This window comes from Mustelus asterias, chromosome 18, assembly GCF_964213995.1.
Source record: "Mustelus asterias chromosome 18, sMusAst1.hap1.1, whole genome shotgun sequence".
NCBI classification, from domain to species: domain Eukaryota; kingdom Metazoa; phylum Chordata; class Chondrichthyes; order Carcharhiniformes; family Triakidae; genus Mustelus; species Mustelus asterias.
In genome coordinates this window covers 86993045-87012142 of record NC_135818.1, presented here as the reverse complement: position 1 = coordinate 87012142, position 19098 = coordinate 86993045, and the positions used below count along the sequence as shown (strand labels likewise).

General features: G+C 44.0%; 1 protein-coding gene across 1 annotated transcript in view; it reads left to right on the top strand.

Moving 5' to 3' along the window:
* LOC144506866 (putative G-protein coupled receptor 132) overlaps positions 1-19098 on the top strand; it is an 83508-nt gene that overhangs the window by 54627 nt on the left and 9783 nt on the right. Inside the window, exon 2 of the mRNA XM_078233225.1 lies at positions 8070-8177. The gene's annotated coding sequence lies outside the window, so the exon portion shown is untranslated. The remainder of the gene's footprint in view (positions 1-8069; positions 8178-19098) is intronic.

Below are 19098 nucleotides of genomic sequence, written 5' to 3'. Positions count from 1 at the left end.
TTTGGCCCGTATCCCTCTAACCCTTTCCCAACCATGTACTTATCCAAATACTTTTTAAATGTTGCTATTGTAACTGCCTCAACCACGTTCTCTGGCAGCTCATTCCATACACGCACCATCCTCTGTGTGAAGAAGTTGCCCCTCAGGTCCCTTTTAAATCTTTCCCCTCTCACCTTAAACCTCTGCCCTCTAGTTTTCAATTCCCTTTCCCTGGGAAAAAGACTCTGTGCTTTCATCCTATCGATGCCCCTCATGATTTTATACGCCTCAATAGGGTCACCCCTCATTCTCCTACGTTCCAAAGAATAAAGTTCTCGCCTGGCCAACCGCTCCCTACAATATAGGCCCACGAGTCTGGGCAACATCCTTGTAAATCTTCTCTGCACTCTTTCCAGTTTATCAATGTCTTTCCTATAATAGGGTGAGCAGGACTATACAAAATACTCCAAGTGTGGCCCCGCCAAAGACTTACACAACTGTAACATAATGTCCCAACTCCGGTACTCAATGCCCTAACTGATGAAGGCCAGTGGGCTAAACACCTTCTTCACCACCCTGTCTACCTGCGGCCCCACTTTCAATGAACCACATACTAGTACTCCTAGGCCCCTCTGTTCCTCAACACTCTCCAGGGCCCTACCATTCACTGTATGAGTCCTACACTGATTTGACTTCAAAATGCAACACCTCACATTTATCTGTATTGAAATCTATTTGCAAATCCTCAGCCCACTTCCCTAACTGATAAAGATCTTGCTGTAATTTTTGATAACCTTTGCTATCAATAGTATCTCCTAATTTAGTATCATCTGCAAGTCCACCATTTCTGATAAGTGTCTGTCACTACATGGTGTGAAATTATGATAACAATGTCTGTTTACCACCAATTATCAGTCTGGTGCCAACTCAAAAGAAATGCCAGCTCCCCCATTGGCTGAGGTTTTCTTTAATTTGTTCACAGTATGAGGGCAAGGCCAGTATTTATTGTCAATCTGTAATTGTCCTTGAGAAGGTGCTGGTATGCCACCTTCGGGAACCGCTCAGGTTCCTGGATCCTGTGCTCTGATCTGCTCCAGCAGGCATCCCAGAGAACTGGAGAAATATCACCGGACTTTGCAAGATCTTCCAAATCCAGTGGCAAGAAACAGCAGCCCCTCCTCCCAAACCAACTTTCCCAATGTTGAGATGATAAGCACACAAAATCAGGTCTGATACCACACTCACGAAGCGATGGCTCTACTCAGAACTTGGTCACAACAGGAGATTCCCAGGAGGACAGTGGAAACACATTGAGGATGTCTTCAAAGTTTGACCTTGGAATCAAACCTTCCTGCCAATGCATAGGATTTCTGGGCTTGAAACATAGAAGGTTTTTTTCGGGAAGACACTGAATACATCGAGAGACTTTGCCAGGAGAGTGCAGAGGTGAAGTTGAGATATTGGACGGAGGACATAAACCTCCAAAATTCCACCTCCAACCCTTGTCCTGCTAGATGGTAGCGGTCATGGGTTTGGAAGGTGCTGTCTAAGGAGCCTCGGTGAGTTGTTACAGTGCAACAATCTTGTAGACTTCCAACATCTTTGTAGATATTGTGCACGGCTGCCACTAGTGAAGGGAGTGAATGTTTATGTGGAAATGAGGTGCTGATTAAGTGGGCTGCCTTGTCCCAGACGCTGTCAAGCGGGGCAAATGCACCACCTGGTATTGCAAGAAAGATCAAATCTACTTTAATAATAAGCTATATCTAACCCCAGCCTATTGGCTGGGCAATCAGAGAGCTACTACCTGAGCTAAGTAGGTGCTAGCACTCCGATTAGAAGAAGAGTTAGATGGACTCAAAATGTGAACAGAATGTTTCTCTCTCCACAGAAGCTGCCAGAGCCGCTGAGCTTTTCCAACTCTTTGTGCTTTTATTTCAGATCTCCAGCATCCGCCCCCCATTCTGCTTTCATTTCAGACACTTTCCTTGTTTGGTGACACTCCTGTGGAATGTTTTAAGAACAAAGAACAAACAACAGTACAGCACAGGAACAGACCCTTCGGCCCACCGAGTCTGTGCCGACACAGATGCCTCTCTAATCTAACATTTTCTTGCCTCTATCTGGTCCATATCCCTCTATTCTCTGCCTATTCATGTATCTATCCAGATGCCTCTTGACCATTGTTATAGAATATGCTTCCACCACCTCCTCCGGCAGCGTGTTCCAGGCATTCACCACCCTGTGCGTGAAAAACTTGTACCTATGTATTTTTTAAACTTTCCCCCCTCTCACTCTCAACCTCTGCCCCCGAGTAATTGACCCTTTGACCCTGGGAAAAGGACTCTGACTATCCACTCTATCCAAGCCTGTCATAATCTCGTAAACCTCTATCAGGTCTCCCCTCATCCTCCGACGCTCCAATGAAAACAATCCAAGTTTGTTTAACCTTTCTTCATAGTCCATATCCTCCAAACCAGGCAACATCCTGGTAAATCTCTTCTGCACCCTTTCCAATGCATCAACATCCTTCCAGTAGTTTGCCGACCAGATTTGCACACAATACTCCAAAAGTGGCCTAACTGAAGTCTTATACAACTGCAACATTCCACTGCTACTTTCTGTGCCCAAGCCAGTTTGTTTCCATCTTACCAGCTCACCTTGGATCTTATATGACTTCACCTTCTGTATCAGCCTGCCGTGAGGAACCTTATCGAAGGTTTTACTAAAGTCCATGTTTACAACATCCACCGCCCTGCCCTGGTCAATTTTTCTTGTCATTTCCTCAAAGAATTCAATCAAGTTTGTGAGACACGACCTCCCCTTCACAAAACCATGCTGCCTATCGCTAATAATCCTATTCTCTTCCAGATGTGAGAACATCCTGTCCCTAAGAATCTTCCCCAATAATTTCCCCACCCACTGATGTGAGGCTCACAGGCTGTAATTTTCCGGATTGTCTCTTCTGCCCTTCTTGAACAGAGGAACAATGTTAGCAACTCTCCAATCCTCTGGTACCTTGCCCGTGGCTAAAGAGGATACAAAGATTTTGACCAAGGCCTCAGCAATTTCTTTCCTTGCACTTTCTTCTCTCAGTATTCTGGGATAGACCCTATCTGGGCCTGGGGACTTGTCCACCTTAATGTTTTTCAAAACCTCCAATACCTTCTCCCTTTTTATATCAACATGTCCTAGAATGTCAACATCCTCCTTTCTACACTCACCATCCACCACATCCTTCTCCTTTGTGAATACTGATGCAAAGTACTCGTCAAGGACCTCACCTATCTCATCTGGCTCCACACACAAATTCCCTCCACTGTCCTTGAGGGGACCCACCCTTTCCTTAGCTACCCTCTTCCTCCTTATATACACATAAACAGCTTTGGGATTCACCTTAATCCTGCCTGCCAAGGACATTTCATGGCCCTTTTTAGCCCTCCTAAGATCCTCTTTAAGCTCTTTCCTGCTCGCTTTGTATTTCTCAAGAGCCTTATCCGTTTTCAGTTTCCTGAAATTTATGTCTGCCTCCTTCTTCTTTTTCACTAAGCTCGCAATCTCTCTCGTCATCCAGGGTTCCTGAATCTTGCCATCTTTATCCTTCATTTTTACACGGACATGCTTGCCCTGAATTGTTCACAACTGACTTTTTTTTTGTTTATACCCAATTCAATCCAAACAAAGTCCAATTCATAGTCTCAGCAAGTGAGACATTCCCGATCCAAGCTGACAAGACAGGCTCACCACTTCCTGTCTTGGGCTTGATCTACATGATCCAAGCTGATAGGAGTAGGCATGCACGTCCTCCAAGGCTTGATCTCATTTGCATCTTAGCCAAAAGGCTGAGGTGCTGCTTTAAAAAATTGCTTCAAATGAAGCCTTAGTGTAACCTCATGACTTCAACCAAGTGCAGGACGTCAATACTACATTTGATCAACTGACTTTTAAAAGACTCCCACATATCGAATGTGGATTTACCCTCAAACAGCCGTCCCCAGTCCACATTCCCTAGCTCCTGCCTAATATTGTCATAGTTAGTCTTCCCCCAGTTTAGTATTTTCACTCTGGGACTTCTATCCTTTTCTACAAGTATCCTGAAACTTATAGAATTGTGATCACTGTTCCCAAAATGGTCGCCCACTGAGACATCAATCACCTGTCTGGCTCATTTCCCAGAACCAGGTCTAAGACAGCCCCTTCCCGAGTTGGACTTTCTACACTGGATAAAAGCAAGTTACTGTGGATGCTGGAATCTGAAACCAAAAGAGAAAATGCTGGAAAATCTCAGCAGGTCTGGCAGCATCTGTAAGGAGAGAAAAGAGCTGATGTTTTGAGTCCAGACGACCCTTTGTCAAAGCTTATGGACTTTCTACACATTGTCTCAAGATGCACTGTTCGACACAGTGAACAAACTCTGCCCTGTCCAAACCCCTGGCACTAAAGGAATCCCAGTCTATGTTGGGAAAGTTAAAATCGCCCATCACAACAATCCTGTTGTTTTTACATCTTTCCATAATCTGCTGACATATCAGATCCTCCACTTCACACTGGCTGTTGGGAGGTCTGTAGTACAACCCCAACAGTGTGACTGCACCGCTCCTGTTCCTGAGTTCTATCCATATGGCCCCACTACATGATCCCATCGAGGTATCCTCCCTCTTTATAGCTGTGACATTCTCCCTAATCAGTAAAGCAGCACCCCCATCTCTATTGTCATTCTCTCTATCTTGCCTGAAACATCTAAATCCTGGAATGTTAAGCTGCCTGTCCTGCCCTTCTCTCATCCAAGTAGGATGTGGAAGCGCTGGAAAGAGTGCAGAGGAGATTTACCAGGATGCTGCCTGGTTTGGAGGGTAGGCCTTATGAGGAAAGGTTGGGGGAGCTAGGGCTGTTCTCTCTGGAGCGGAGGAGGCTGAGGGGAGACTTAATAGAGGTTTATAAAATGATGAAGGGGATAGATAGAGTGAACGTTCGAAGACTATTTCCTCGGGTGGATGGAGCTATAACAAGGGGGCATAACTATAGGGTTCGTGGTGGGAGATATAGGAAGGATATCAGAGGTAGGTTCTTTACGCAGAGAGTGGTTGGGGTGTGAAATGGACTGCCTGCAGTGATAGTGGAGTCAGACACTTTAGGAACATTTAAGCGGTTATTGGATAGGCACATGGAGCACACCAGGATGATAGGGAGTGGGATAGCTTGATCTTGGTTTCAGATAAAGCTCGGCACAACATCGTGGGCCGAAGGGCCTGTTCTGTGCTGTACTGTTCTATGTTCTATGTTCTAAGTCTCCATAATTGCCACAACATCATAGTGCCATGTAGTAATCCAAGCTTTAAGTTCAATCACCTTACCCGTCATACTTCTTGTGTTAAAACAAACACACCTCAGACTATCTGTCTTGTCATGTCAAAACGAAGGAGATTGTCATCGACTTCAGGAAGCGTAAAGGAGAACATGCCCCTGTCCACATCAATGGGGACAAAGTAGAAAGAGTCAAGAGCTTCAGGTTTTTAGGTGTCCAGATCACCAACAACCTGTCCTGGTCCCCCCATGCCGACACTATAGTTAAGAAAGCCCACCAACGCCTCTACTTTCTCAGACGACTAAGGAAATTTGGCATGTCAGTTACAACTCTCAGCAACTTTTACAGATGCACCATAGAAAGCATTCTTTCTGGTTGTATCACAGCTTGGTATGGCTCCTGCTCTGCCCAAGACCACAAGGAACTACAAAGGTCATGAATATAGCCCAATCCATCACGCAAACCAGCCTCCCATCCATTGACTCTGTCTATACTTCCCGCTGCCTCGGCAAAGCAGCTGGCATAATTAAGGACCCTACAAAGCCCAGACATTCTCCCTTCCACCTTCTTCCGTCGGGAAAAAGATACAAAAGTCTGAGGTCACGTACCAACCAACTCAAGAACAGCTTCTTCCCTGCTGCTGTCAGACTTTTGAATGGACCTACCTTGTGTTAAGTTGATCTTTCTCTACACCCTAGCTATGGCTGTAATACTCCATTCTGCACTCTCTCATTTCCTTCTCTATGAACGGTATGCTTTGTCTGTATAGCGCGCAAGAAACAATACTTTTCACTGTATGTTAATACATGTGACAATAATAAATCAAATTAAATCAACAGTTTTGTATACTCTCCCTATGTTTTATTTCTCTTAGCTTTACTGGACTCATTCGCTGAGTTTTCCACAGTCTCTGTACTCTGTACTGTGGTCTTTTTTGATTTTTGCCTTTGATTTCTCTGCCTTCCACTTTTCCCCTTACTGCCTTTTGTTTCTGTCCCCACTTTACTTCCCTCTGACTTCCTGCATCGGTTCCCTTCCCCCTGCCATGTTAGTTTAAACCCTCCCCAACAGCACGAGCAAACATTCCCGCTAAGACATTGGTTCCAGTCCTGCCCGGGTGCAGGCCATCCGATTTGTACTGTTCCCACCTCCCCCCAGAACCGGTTCCAATGTTCCATTTGAGATGATTAACTGTGTTGAAGGTGCTATATAATAAAGTTGCTGTATCCTCCTGTGTGTGAAATGAGGATTAATTTTTGGACCCAGTTCTCACTGAGTGTGGGCCTGGTTTGTGTCTCACTCATCAGCAGATTTGACAAACAAAGCAGAGACAGCAGCTGGAGGGGCAGATTCCTTTCCTCAGCAAGTTGTCTGGAATGCAATATCTGAAAGGATAGCAGAAGCAGATTCAATTGTAATTTTGAAAGGAAAGTTAAATAATTCCTTTCAAGGAAAAAATCCAGGGCTCTGGGGAAGAGCACACAGGGTGGGATTAATTGGTTAACTTCACCAAGGGCTAGTCACAGGTACGAATAACCTCCTTTTGTGCTATATCATTCGATGACTCATCTTATGTGATCAAGAACAGAAAAACCATTGGTTCATTTCCTTTCCTTCCCCTTGCCCACTTACTGATCTTTGCAAAGGTTGAATCATAGCATCATAAAATAGTACAGGGCAGATGGAGCCTATTTGGCCCACCAAATCGGTGCTAGCTCTTTTGAAGAACAATTCAGTTCGTCCCACTCCCTCCAACTCTTTCCCCAAAGCCCTGCAATTGTTTTCAATCAGCGATTCATTCAATTTCCTTTTCAATCTGTCTCCATCAATGGCAAGTTCCAAATACTAACAACCCAATGTGCAAATTAGCCTTTCCGTCCGCTTCCCAGGCCAATCACCTTGAATTCAATCAGGGATCCTCGAGCCATCTTGTTTCTCCTTATAGTCTATCTAAGCTCGTCATGTCCTCTATCAATTGTCCTCATAGTGTTGTCTGTTTGGAGAACACCGCAGCTTCTCCAGCCTATCCTGGTCCTGTTCCAATGCAACTATTCAGCACTCTCTCCAAACCTCCATATCCTTTGGAAGTGCGGGGGTCAGATTTGCAGGCATTCCTCTGGTTCGCTGATAATGGGAATGTTGTAACTGTCTTTGGGATCCTGGTGTGATCCTGATCACTATCCAGTAACGCAGTGATAACATGAGGTAATAAGAAGTAGGAAGAGGATTACAGCACACATCCCCTCAAGCCTGCTCCTCCTTTCAATACCATCGTGGCTATTCTGCCTCAAATCCCTTAAATCCGTGACAGGCCAAAAATCTGTCTATCCCAGCCCTAACTGTGTTCAATGATGGAGCATCGACAACCCTCCGGGGGAGATAATAGCAGAGATTCACAACCTCTCAACGCAGTCCTAAATGATCATCCCCTTATCCAGAGATGGTGCCCCCAGATTCCCCAGCCAAGGGAAACAATCTCTCACCCTATCAGAGCCTTGTACGTTCCAATGAGATCTGCTCTCATTCTGATTTGTTGAATACTCATACCTGAAGGATGGTGGTATACAGAAACAGTATACTCTCCAGCAATCACACAGACTCTGTACACAGGTCACGCAAAGTTTTGGGTCTGAATGACTGAGCTGAAGGTTTCTCGACATTAGTCTGTACAACTCGGAGTTTGTGAAAGCGTGCAGGTTTTAAAGAAATGTCGTGGGTAGCTGTTCCGTTATTGTTTGGTGTGGTGAGACTGAGAACTGACACAGCATTTCCTATCCAACTGCAGTCTGCCACGTTCAGTGTTGCACGCTGTGAAGCCAGTCTTTACCGTTGAGATTGGTCAGTGAGAGACTCCCTGACAACATCCTTCCGTGGAAAACTGTACTTTGAAAAGGTAAATGATTTATTTATTTTATTCAGGATTTGGGGTAGATTGTCCAGCTTGTTCTCGATGTTTTTGGTAAAGGAACAGAATAAAGCTGGATGCGTGGCTGAGCTGGTGGTGATCTTACAGCAGCACGTGGCTGACAGGAGATTTAGAGAGAGAGAGAGAGAGGGGAAATGAAAGAGGACCAGATACAGACAGGAAATGAGGGAAGAAGTGAAATGAGAGAAGTGAAGATGAATTGAGAGAGAGAATAAGATGAAAGACAGAGAAATGTGTCGGAGAGCAACTGAGAGAAGATAGCATCAACTTTCGTCAATAGTATTAATAGGATCCAGGAACAAGATAATAATGGAGCCTGCACCATTAAGGGCATCACTCCCCGGAAAGCATCGGCCCTGATTTTAGCAGCAGGGTCGCCCCCAAACCGGGGCAGGCGAGGCCTGCAGAGCGGCATTCCCCATTGGCCTTGGGCGCGATCTTACGAGCCTCGGGCAGCCATGCCAGTAAAATCAAGGCCATCATCTCTTGTCTGGTAGCGTGACGCCACCACTGGTAAACCTACCTCTCCCATGAATGTCACTTCTCTCCCAGTAACATTACCCCTCCCCCAGTAACATCACCCTCCATTAGTAACATCACCCCTCCCCTGGTAAACCTACCTCAATCATTAATGTCACCTCTCTCCCACTAAGGTGATCAGCCATGATCTTAATGAATGGCGGAGCAGGTTCGAGGGAACAGATGGCCTACTCCTGCTCCTAGTTCTTATGTTCTTACGTTCTTATATTTATCATTCCGTGAGAGATAAGAAATCTGTCTATCTTCACTTTAAACATATTCAATGATTGATTATCCAAGGCTCTATAGGATATAGAATTCCAAAGATTCACAATTCTCTGAGTGAAGACATTTCCCCACATCTCCGTGAATGATTGATCTTTTATCCTGAAATTTGACCCCATGTTCTAGTTCCCCAGCCAGAGGAAACATCCCCTCAGTGCCTTCACTGCTGTTAGTTCTTTAAAAAATTCTATCATGGAATGTGGACACCACTGGCTCAGCCAGTATTTATATTCCATTCCAATTCTCTTCCCACACCTAAGGTAGACTTCCATCTGTTTCCATTGCTAGTAATTCCTGAACAGTTCACTCGTCACCAGGGGGCTTATAGCTTGAGGGGCTCCGCTCCATATCAAGCATGGCTGAGCAGGAATCTCTCCTACTCTTGCCGCCAGTCACTGGTGTGTTTAACCGTGTTATGAACGCACCTCCCATGGACACCCTGGAGTGGGGCTGGAATCCGCAGCTTCTGGCTCAGAGGCAAGAAAGCTACCCAGTGCGCCACAAGACCTTCCAGCATTGCCATTGACCATCCCTAATTGCCCTTGAGAAGGTTACAAGACCTTGGTGAGACCACATCTGGACTGCTGTGTACAGTTTTTTTTTAGAAACCCTACAGTGCAGAAGGAGGCCATTCGGCCCATCGAGTCTGCACCGACCACAATCCCTACCCCCACATATTTACCCGCTAATCCCTCTAACCTACGCATCAGGACTCTAAGGGGCAATTTTTAACCTGGCCAATCAACCTAACACGCACATCTTTGGACTGCGGGAGGAAACCGGAGCACCCGGAGGAAACCCACGCAGACATGAGGAGAATGTGCAAACTCCACACAGACAGTGACCCGAGCCGGGAATCGAACCCGGGACCCTGGAGCTGTGAAGCAGCAGTGCTAACCACTATGCTACCATGCCGCCCTTTTGGTCTCCTTGTTTAAAAAAGGCAGGATTACTGTCTAAAGTTCACATGTCTCATGTCTGTCTTTTGAAGTGGTGAAAGTAAATCCCACGTGTCTATTTTGCAGAACTCCAGGGAAGTTCTCCCCAACTCCCTGGCCAATATTTATTCCTCAATCAATGTCAATAAACCAGATCCAAAACCAGAAAATGCTGGATAAACTCAGCAAGTCTGGCAGCATCTGTGGAGAGAGAAACAGAGTTAAGATTTTGGGTCCAAAGGACCCTTTTTTGGGGTAGAGATGAGGAATGATAAAGGTAAGCAGTCACTTGTAGGAGTGGTGTAGAGGCCCCCTAACAGTAACTGGACAGTGCGATGGGAGAAAGGTACAGCAATTCTCATGGGGAATTTGAATTTACATATCGGCTGGGAAAACCAGGTGTGAAAGGATAGCCTAGATGAGGAATTCAGACAATGTTTTTGGGATAGTTTCTTAGAGCAGCATGTTCTGGAGCCAGCCAGGGACCAGGCTTTATTAGACCTGGTATTAGACAACATGATAAGATGAATTAATGACTGCAAAGTGAAGGCATCCCTAGGTAGCAGTGATCATATTGTTGAATTTGACATTCAAGGAGGGAGGTGTGGGTCTGAGACTGTTTTTAAACTTAAATAAGGACAATTATGAGGGCATGAAAGCAGAGCTAGCAAAAGGAAATTGGTAATTTATCAAGTTAAAGGATCGGTCAAGAGAGAAGCAGAGGCAGACATTAAAGAAGATATTCCATTACACACAGAATAAATTTAGATTTGATTTGATTTATTATTGTCGCATGTATTAGCATACAGTGAAAAGCATGGTTTCTTGCACACTAGACAGACAAAGCATACCGTATATAGAGAAGGAAATGAGTGAGTGCAGAATGTAGTGTTACAGTCATAACTAGGGTGTAAAGAAAGATCAACTTAATGCAAGGGAGGCCCATTCGAAAGTATGATGAAAGCAGCAGGGGAGATGCTGTTCTTGAATCGGTTGGGATGTGTCCTCAGACATTTGTATCTTTTTCCCGATGGAAGAAGGTAGAAGAGAGAATGTCCGGGGTGCGTGGGCTCCCTAATTATGCTGGCTGCTTTTCTGAGGCAGCGGGAAGTGTAGACAGTGTCAATGGATGGGAGGCAGAGAGTGGTTGGGGTGTGGAATGGACTGTCTGCAGTGATAGTGGAGTCAGACACTTTAGGAACATTTAAGCGGTTATTGGATAGGCACATGGAGCACACCAGGATGATAGGGAGTGGGATAGCTTGATCTTGGTTTCAGATAAAGCTCGGCACAACATGGTGGGCCGAAGGGCCTGTTCTGTGCTGTACTGTTCTATGTTCTAGGCTGGTTTGATGGACTGGGCTTCGTTCTTTTTAGTTTCCATGTAGTTCCTTGTGGTTTTGGGCAGAGCAGGAGCCATACCAAGCTGTGATACAACCAGAAAGAATGCTTTCTATGGTGCTTTGTAAAAGTTGGTAAGACTCGTAGCTGACATGCCAAATTTCCTTAGTCTTCTGAGAAAGTAGAGGCGTTGGTGGGCTTTCTTAACTATAGTGTCGGCATGGAGGGCCCAGGAGAGGTTGTTGGTGATCTGGACACCTAAAAACCTGAAGCTCTCGACCATTTCTACTTCATCCACATTGATGTAGACAGAGGCATGTTCTCCTTTCCGCTTCCTGAAGCCGGTGACAATCTCCTTTATTTTGTTGACATTAAGGGAGAGATTATTGTCATCGCACCAGTTCACCAGATTCTCTATCTCTTTCCTGTACTCCGACTTGTCATTGTTTGAGATCTGACTCACTACGGTGGTGTCATCAGCAAACTTGAAAATCGAATTGGAGGTGTTATTGCCTATCTGTACTGATTGCAGTCTGTGAGTTAAGCAGTTCAGGATCCAGTTGCAGAGGGAGGAGCCGAGGTCCAGGCCACGGAGTTTGGAGATGGGTTTCGTGGGAATAATGGTGTTGAAGGGTGAGCTGTAGTCAATAAATAGGAGTCTGACGTAGGTGTCTTTGTACAGTACAACAAGAAAGAACAATTCCAAGGCAAGAACCCACCATCCGTGGTTAACTAAAAAAGTTAAAGATAGTATCAAACTTAAAGAAAAAGCACATATTTACGCAAAGATGGGTGACAGATCAGAAGACTAAACAGAATATAAATAATACCAAAGAATGACGAAAAGTAATGCTGAAGAGACAACATTTTGTCAAACCTTTCTTTTTTGCACTTATCAAGACAATTGCAAGAATATCGACTTCCTGATGAGTGTGAGATGAAAAGTTTTGACAAAGTATCTTTTTTCAGCAATACCTATACCAAACGACCAATGACAAAAAGATTAATAGGCGGGAAAAATTAGAGTATGAGAGAAAGAAGGCTAGAGTTTCTAGTAAGAGTTTCTGCAGATATTTTAAAAAGAAAAGAGTCAGCAAACTAAGTATTGGTCCTACAGAATTTCAGTTTGGGGAATTAATAATGGAAAATAAGGAGATGCAGACGAATTGGACCAGTGTTTTGCATCAGTCTTCACTATAGAGGATATAAGTAACATTCCAGAAAGAGCTGTAAATCAGGAATGGGAAGGGAGGGAAGAACACAGAAAATTGCAATCGCAAGGGAAGAGGCACTGAGAAAATAGTTAGAACTGAGTGCTGACAAATCCCTGGGTTTGGATGGATTTTATCCCAGGTCTTGAAAGAAGTGGCCAGTGAGATAGTTGAAACATTAATTTTAATTTTCCAAAATTCACCTGATTCAGGGAAGGTTCCATTGGATTGGAAATTAGCAAATGTAGCTCCTTTAATGAAAAAGGGAGACAGAAAGCAGGGAAACTGTAGGCCAGTTAGCCTAAAATCTGTCAGGCACAAATGTTAGAAGCTATAATTATAGGCATTATAACAGGACACTTAGATAAATCCATGATAATTGGGCAGAGTCAACATGGTTTTGTGAAGAGAAACCATGTTTCACCAACTTATTGGAGTTCTTTAAGGAAGTAACCTCTGCTGTGGATAAAGGGGAACCAGTGGATGTACTGGACTTAGATTTCCAGAAGCCATTTGATAAGATGCCAGGGCAAAGGTTATTGCAGAAAATAAAAGCCCATGGTGCAGGGGGTGACATATTAGCATGGATAAAAGATTGGCTGGCTAATAGGAAACAGAGATTTGGCATAAATGGATCTTTTTCAGGTGGGCAAAATGTAACGAGAGGTATGCCACAGGGATCAGTGATGGGGCCTCAATTTTTTTACAATTTATATAAATGACTTGGATGAAGGGACCGAAGATACGATTGCTAAATTTGCTGATGACACTAAGCTAGGTAACAAAGTAAGTTGTGAAGCAGACGTAAGGAGACTGCAGAGGGATATAGACAGGCGAGAGGGCAAAGATCAGGCAAATGGACTATAATGTGGAAAAACGTGGAATTGTCCATTTTGGTAGGGAGAATAAAAAACGATGTAGATTATCTAAACGGTGAGAGATTGTACAGTTCTGAGATGCTGAAGGATCTGGGTTTCCTGGTATATGAAACTAGTATGCAGGTATCGCAAGTAATTAACTAAGCTAATAGGATGTCATTATTGGGAGGGGAATTGAATACAAGAGCAGGGACATTATGCTTCAGTTGTACAGGGCATTGTGTACAGTATTGATCATCTTATTTGAGGAAAAATGTAAATGTGTTGGATGCAGTTCAGAGAAGGTTACCAGATTGATACCTGGAATGGGCAGGTTGTCTTATGAAGAAAGGTCAGACAGGTTAGTCTTGTATCCATTGGAGTTTAGAAGAGTAAGAGGAGATTGGATTGAAACCAATAAGATCCAGCGGGGTATTGACAGGGTGGATGTGAGGAGGATGCTTCCTCTTGTGGGAGAATCTAGAACCCGGGTCACTGTTTAAACATAAAGGATCACCCAATTAAGATAGAGATGAGGAAACATTATCTCTCTCAGAGGGTTATAAATCTTTGGAATTCTCTTCCTCAAAGGCAGAGTCTTAGGAAGATAAATTCTTGATAAGCAAGAGAGTAATTTGGTAGTAGGTGGGAATGTAGGGTTACAATTAAACCAAAACAGATCTTATTGAGTGGTATAGCAGGCTCGAAGGGCTGAGTGGCCTACTCCTGCTTCTAATATATATGTGTGCATGTGAATAACGAGTGAGGTTGAGAGTAAGGGTAAAAATAATACAAAATTAAAATGGACAATAGGAAATACACAAGAGAATAGAAATAAGGAAGGAAATGAGAAGTGATATTTGTAACTTTTTAGAATCACAAATAATATGCATATTTTATCCATATTTAGCAGTAGTATTAATGACTCACAATCCAATTATTCCGTAATATTAAAACATTCTGTGTCAATCAGTGAATGTGGAAAACTAATTCTGTGATGGTAACCCTGAGATTGTAAACGCATTAATGAAAATAACAGCTGTTAATTTTCAAAAATAGAATGACACAGAAAGTACAGCACAGAAACAGGCCGATCCGCCCAACTGCTCCATCTCAGTGTTTCTGTTCCATACAAGCTTCCTCTCACCCTACTTCATCTCACCCTGTCAGCAAACTCTTCTATTCACTTCTCCCTCGTATGTTTATCCAGCTTCACCTTAAATGTATCAATGCCATTTTCCTCAACCACTCCCTGTGGTAGCAGTTCCACATTCTCACCACTCTCTGGGTAAAGAAGCAGTCCCTTACTGACTATTTTATATCGAAGGCCAACAATTCGCCACAAGTGAAAATATTTTCTCTACATATTCCCTGTTGATTTTTTTCATGACCGTAAAGACCAGGCTATCCCTCTGTCTTCTCTTTTCAGAAGAAGAGCCCCAGCCTGTTCAGTCTTTCTGTTAATTAGAATATTTGATACCATCCTTGTGTTAATTATGTAATTCCTTTTTTTGAACATTCTCCAATACCTCTATAGCATTGTTAGTCCAAGCTAAGAGCTAACTCCATGCATGCTTCTACACAGGTCTCTATCCAGTCCACAACTCTATAGTCTTAGGTCATGTGTCCTTTTACATCACACTGTGGGTGGCTGTTTCCCAGTCCCACATCAACCCTTGTGCCAGATATCACGAAACTACAAAGACAAATTTGGCATAACTTTGACTTAAGGTCTGCAGCTGTTCATGAAGTTTCTCTATCAACTTCTTGAGGGCAATTAGGGATGGGAAATAAATATTGGCCTTCTCAGTAACACCACATCCTGTGAATGAATTTTTAAAAATTAAAAGGATGTGACTAGTGGTGTCCCACAAAGATCAGCATTGAGCCCTCAACTATTCTCTGTAGTCTTCAACAGCTTAGATGGTGGAATAGAAGGCCAGATATAAAAGTTTGTTGATGAGACAAAGAGAGTATTGTAGGTGTTGATGCGAAATTACAAAGAGCAATCCATGCTTCTCTAGTCTATCCACATGAGTCTCAATTCCAACACTGTGAAGATACAGGTAGGAGGAGGAGTGAGTCGAATGGGGCATTGGGAGTTCAGGTAGAACAACAGAGAAATGCTGAGAGTAGGACTCAACAATATTTGGAAAATAGGATCAGGAGAAGGCCAATCAGCCTCTGGTACCCCTTTCACCGTTCAGTGAAACCACGGCTGAGCTTTATCCTAACTTCATCCAATTACATTGATGCCATATCCTTTTCTACAGTTGATCGACCAATCTAAGATTTAAGATTAGCTGGTACAGCATCTCTAGCATTTTGTGGGAGAGAGTGTTCCACATTCTACCAGCCTTTGCAAGTATTTATTCCCTTCAGTCCTAAGTGACCTGACTCTGATTTAACCTTGTGTCGCCTTGCTTAGATCCCAGTGAAAAAAGCTTCTCTCTATCAACCTATCAATTTCTTCCAAAACCCTAAATTTCTTCAAAGCTTTTGGATTTCTCCACTGTATGTTGAACAGATATCAACAGATGTCACATTTATATTGGCTAGTTGGGTTTCCATTGAGCTTTCATCAAAGTTACATAGGAAGTGATGAGGAAACTCTACTGCACTGAGAAACGTAGGAGGGGTTTTGCAAGGGCCCTCTCTAGATTTAGGAGAACTCAACCTTTGGACTGACTGCAGTTTTTGTCTTCATTCTTGGAATACGGGCATCACTGGCTGGGCCAACATTTATTGACCAGCCCTAATTCACTGTATGTTAATACACGTGACAATAATAAATCAAATCAAAAAATTGCCCCTTGAGAAGGTGTGGTGAGCTGTCTTCTTGACCACTGCAGTTTATGTAGCATAGGTACACCCACATAACTGTTAGGGATTTGACTCATTGAAGATATGGCGATATATTTCAAAGTTAGGATGATGTGTGACTTGGAGGGAACCTTGCAGATAGTGGTGTTCCCATGTGTTTGTTTTCCGCGTCCTTCTACATGCCCAGATTTGGTTAAGGGTTGTTAAGTGGAAAGCAAAGTTTGTTGGAATTTGTTTTTCGATGGAGGGAGTTGAGAGAGTCTGATTTGAGGCCAGTAAAGATAATGAGATGTCTGCCCTCCTCCAATTCAGGCTTCCTGTCCATCTTCAATTTTTATCATCCCACCATTGACACCTTCAGTTGTCTGGACCCAAGCCGTGAAATTCTCTCCCTGCATCTCTCTGCCTCCCTATCCCTCTTTCCTACTTTAAGATGCTCCTTAAAACCTATCTCTTTGATCAAGATTTTGGCCACCTCACCTAATATCTCCTTACGTGGCCCAATGTCAGATTTTGTTTGATAACACTCCTGTGAAGCACCTTGGAATGTTTGACTATATTGAAGGTGCTATATAAAGTAAAGTTTAAAGTTTATTTATTAGTCACAAGTAAGGCTTACATTAACACTGCAATGAAGTTACTGTGAAATTCCCCAAGACAGACGGTGGTGTAGTGGCACTGTAACAGGACTAGCAATCCAGAGGCTCACGATAACACTCTGGGGATATGAGTTCAAATCCCACCATGGCAGTTGGTAGATTTTAAATTCAATTAATAACATGAAAAGCTGATGTCAGTAATGGTGACCATAACAACTATCATCGATTATTGTAAAAACCCATCCGGTTCACTAATATTCTTAAGGGAAGGAAATCTGCTGCCCTTACCCGGTCTGGCCTTCATGTGATTCCAGAGCCATAGCAATGTGGTTGACTCTTAAATACCCTCCAAAATGGCCGAGGAAACCACTCAGTTGAAGGGTAATTAGGGATGGGTAACAAGTGCTGGCCTTGCCAGTGACACCCAGCTCCAGTGAAGGGTTAAAAACAATATATATATAAATACAAGTTATTGCTCTGTCTTGAAGGATTGACTGTAACACTACATTCTGCACTCTCTCGTTTCCTTCTCTATGAACAGTATGCTTTGTCTGTATAGCGCGCAAGAAACAGTACTTATCACTGTATACTAATACATGTGACAATAATAAATCAAATCAAATCGAATCAAATTTTCCCACGTTTGGAGAAATGTCTCAGATCACCCAGCCTCAGTGGGTGCAACGTGGAGAAGTTACTGAGATAGGAAAGGGTGAGGCCATGGAGGGTTTTCAACACAAGGCCCAACAGATCAATAGATACAGAATGATTAAAGCTGAACCATCAGACAGTGAGTGGCAGGGTAGACACTGAGAAGAATGAACAAACTGTGGCTGTGACCCATTTAAGGTGTGGAGGTTAAGGGGTCATCAGTAAATGAATGGATAAGTTTCATGATGAGTGACAGAGACTCATGATGTGAAGAGGAAAGAGAGTGGAAGGGAACAGGGCTCTAGGAGACCCTTGCAATAGTGTGGGAAACAGGACAGGACCCGTCAAAACCCGAAGCTGTAGCAATACAGCCTAGACATTAACTTTAAATAGTAATCATCCAATTTATAGCAGTTACTTCTGCTTGTTCTGGAGTCCCCTTTCTCTGTCATTTTCCAATTTTGCTTCAATTTTACATGATTCTCTTTAATCTATCTGCCATCTTGCCTGTTTACATTCTACAACATGGTGGCAGGGGTTTGGTGTCTGAGGTCTGGGACAATTCGACAAATGTTCGAGGATTCACCATGTTATGCTGAGAGCCAAGGACCATCTGGACCTCGATGGGGGGACAGGGCCTGTAGGGTCCAATAGCATAACCCATGTAGACATTCAAGATACCCTAGAAGCTGCCTGCTGCAGCCATGATGAGAAGGTTCTCTCTTATCGACCCCATATTATGAATTGTTGCCTCTTTCTTCTGAGGTTACAAAGTTCCAAAGATGGACGGAATAGCTCACTGACGCGTCCCCTTCACCAGGGACCTTTCTCAGGACCTGGCTGGAATTCGGATTGGTTAACTGGGGGAGATTTAGTGGCCTGACAGGAATCTTGCCGGTGGTGCAGGATCTTCCCCAGCCTGTTGTGCGTGTGGAGCTCAGCCTCTCTGCCACAGGCTGGAGGGTCACGGGAGTTGGATATTCCGCGGAGAGGCCTTACCCAGGACACTGACAATTCCTCCAATTTCCCCTTGCTCTGATGGGACTAACGGCTTCAACCTTCATGATAGTTTATACAAGCCTCTGAGGATGCTTCTGAAGTGAGGCTGTCGAGGCTGTGTTCTGATTGGGTTGGTTGCTGAATAGGATGGAGAATCAGGAGTTGGCCAATTGGAAGGCTGTGTCAGAGCACATGGTAAGTGGGGCTCAGAGTCAAGAAGCCCACCTCATTTCTTTGACAATTTGTATCTCTAGTTTCCACCTCAGAAGTGGCATTTCCACTCTGGAGCAGTGACCTATTAGATCACCTTATGCTGCTTTACTTTGGACCTCAGACGAGGAGTGGGAGCATCGAGACTGACGGCAGCAACAAGCTAAAACTCAGAGAGCCGGGGCTCCACAGCAGGGAGCGGGGATGGCAGAAGCTCTCAGGAGAGTGTACCCAGCACACAGAGTCTGCAGACAGAGGATGAGTTTTGTCGATTTGTTGAAACATCAGTGTCTCTGGAGGCTCAGAGTCTGGTGTCAACTGGCGGCAGATGTTCACAGCCTCCTGGAACAAGACCTGCTGCTGAGTGGACCTGGAAGCCAAGGTGATCCCAGTGTGTGTCAAAGCTGCCATCACCCCCAATGTCTTTGTCTCTGGCTCCTTCCAGGCCTCTGCTT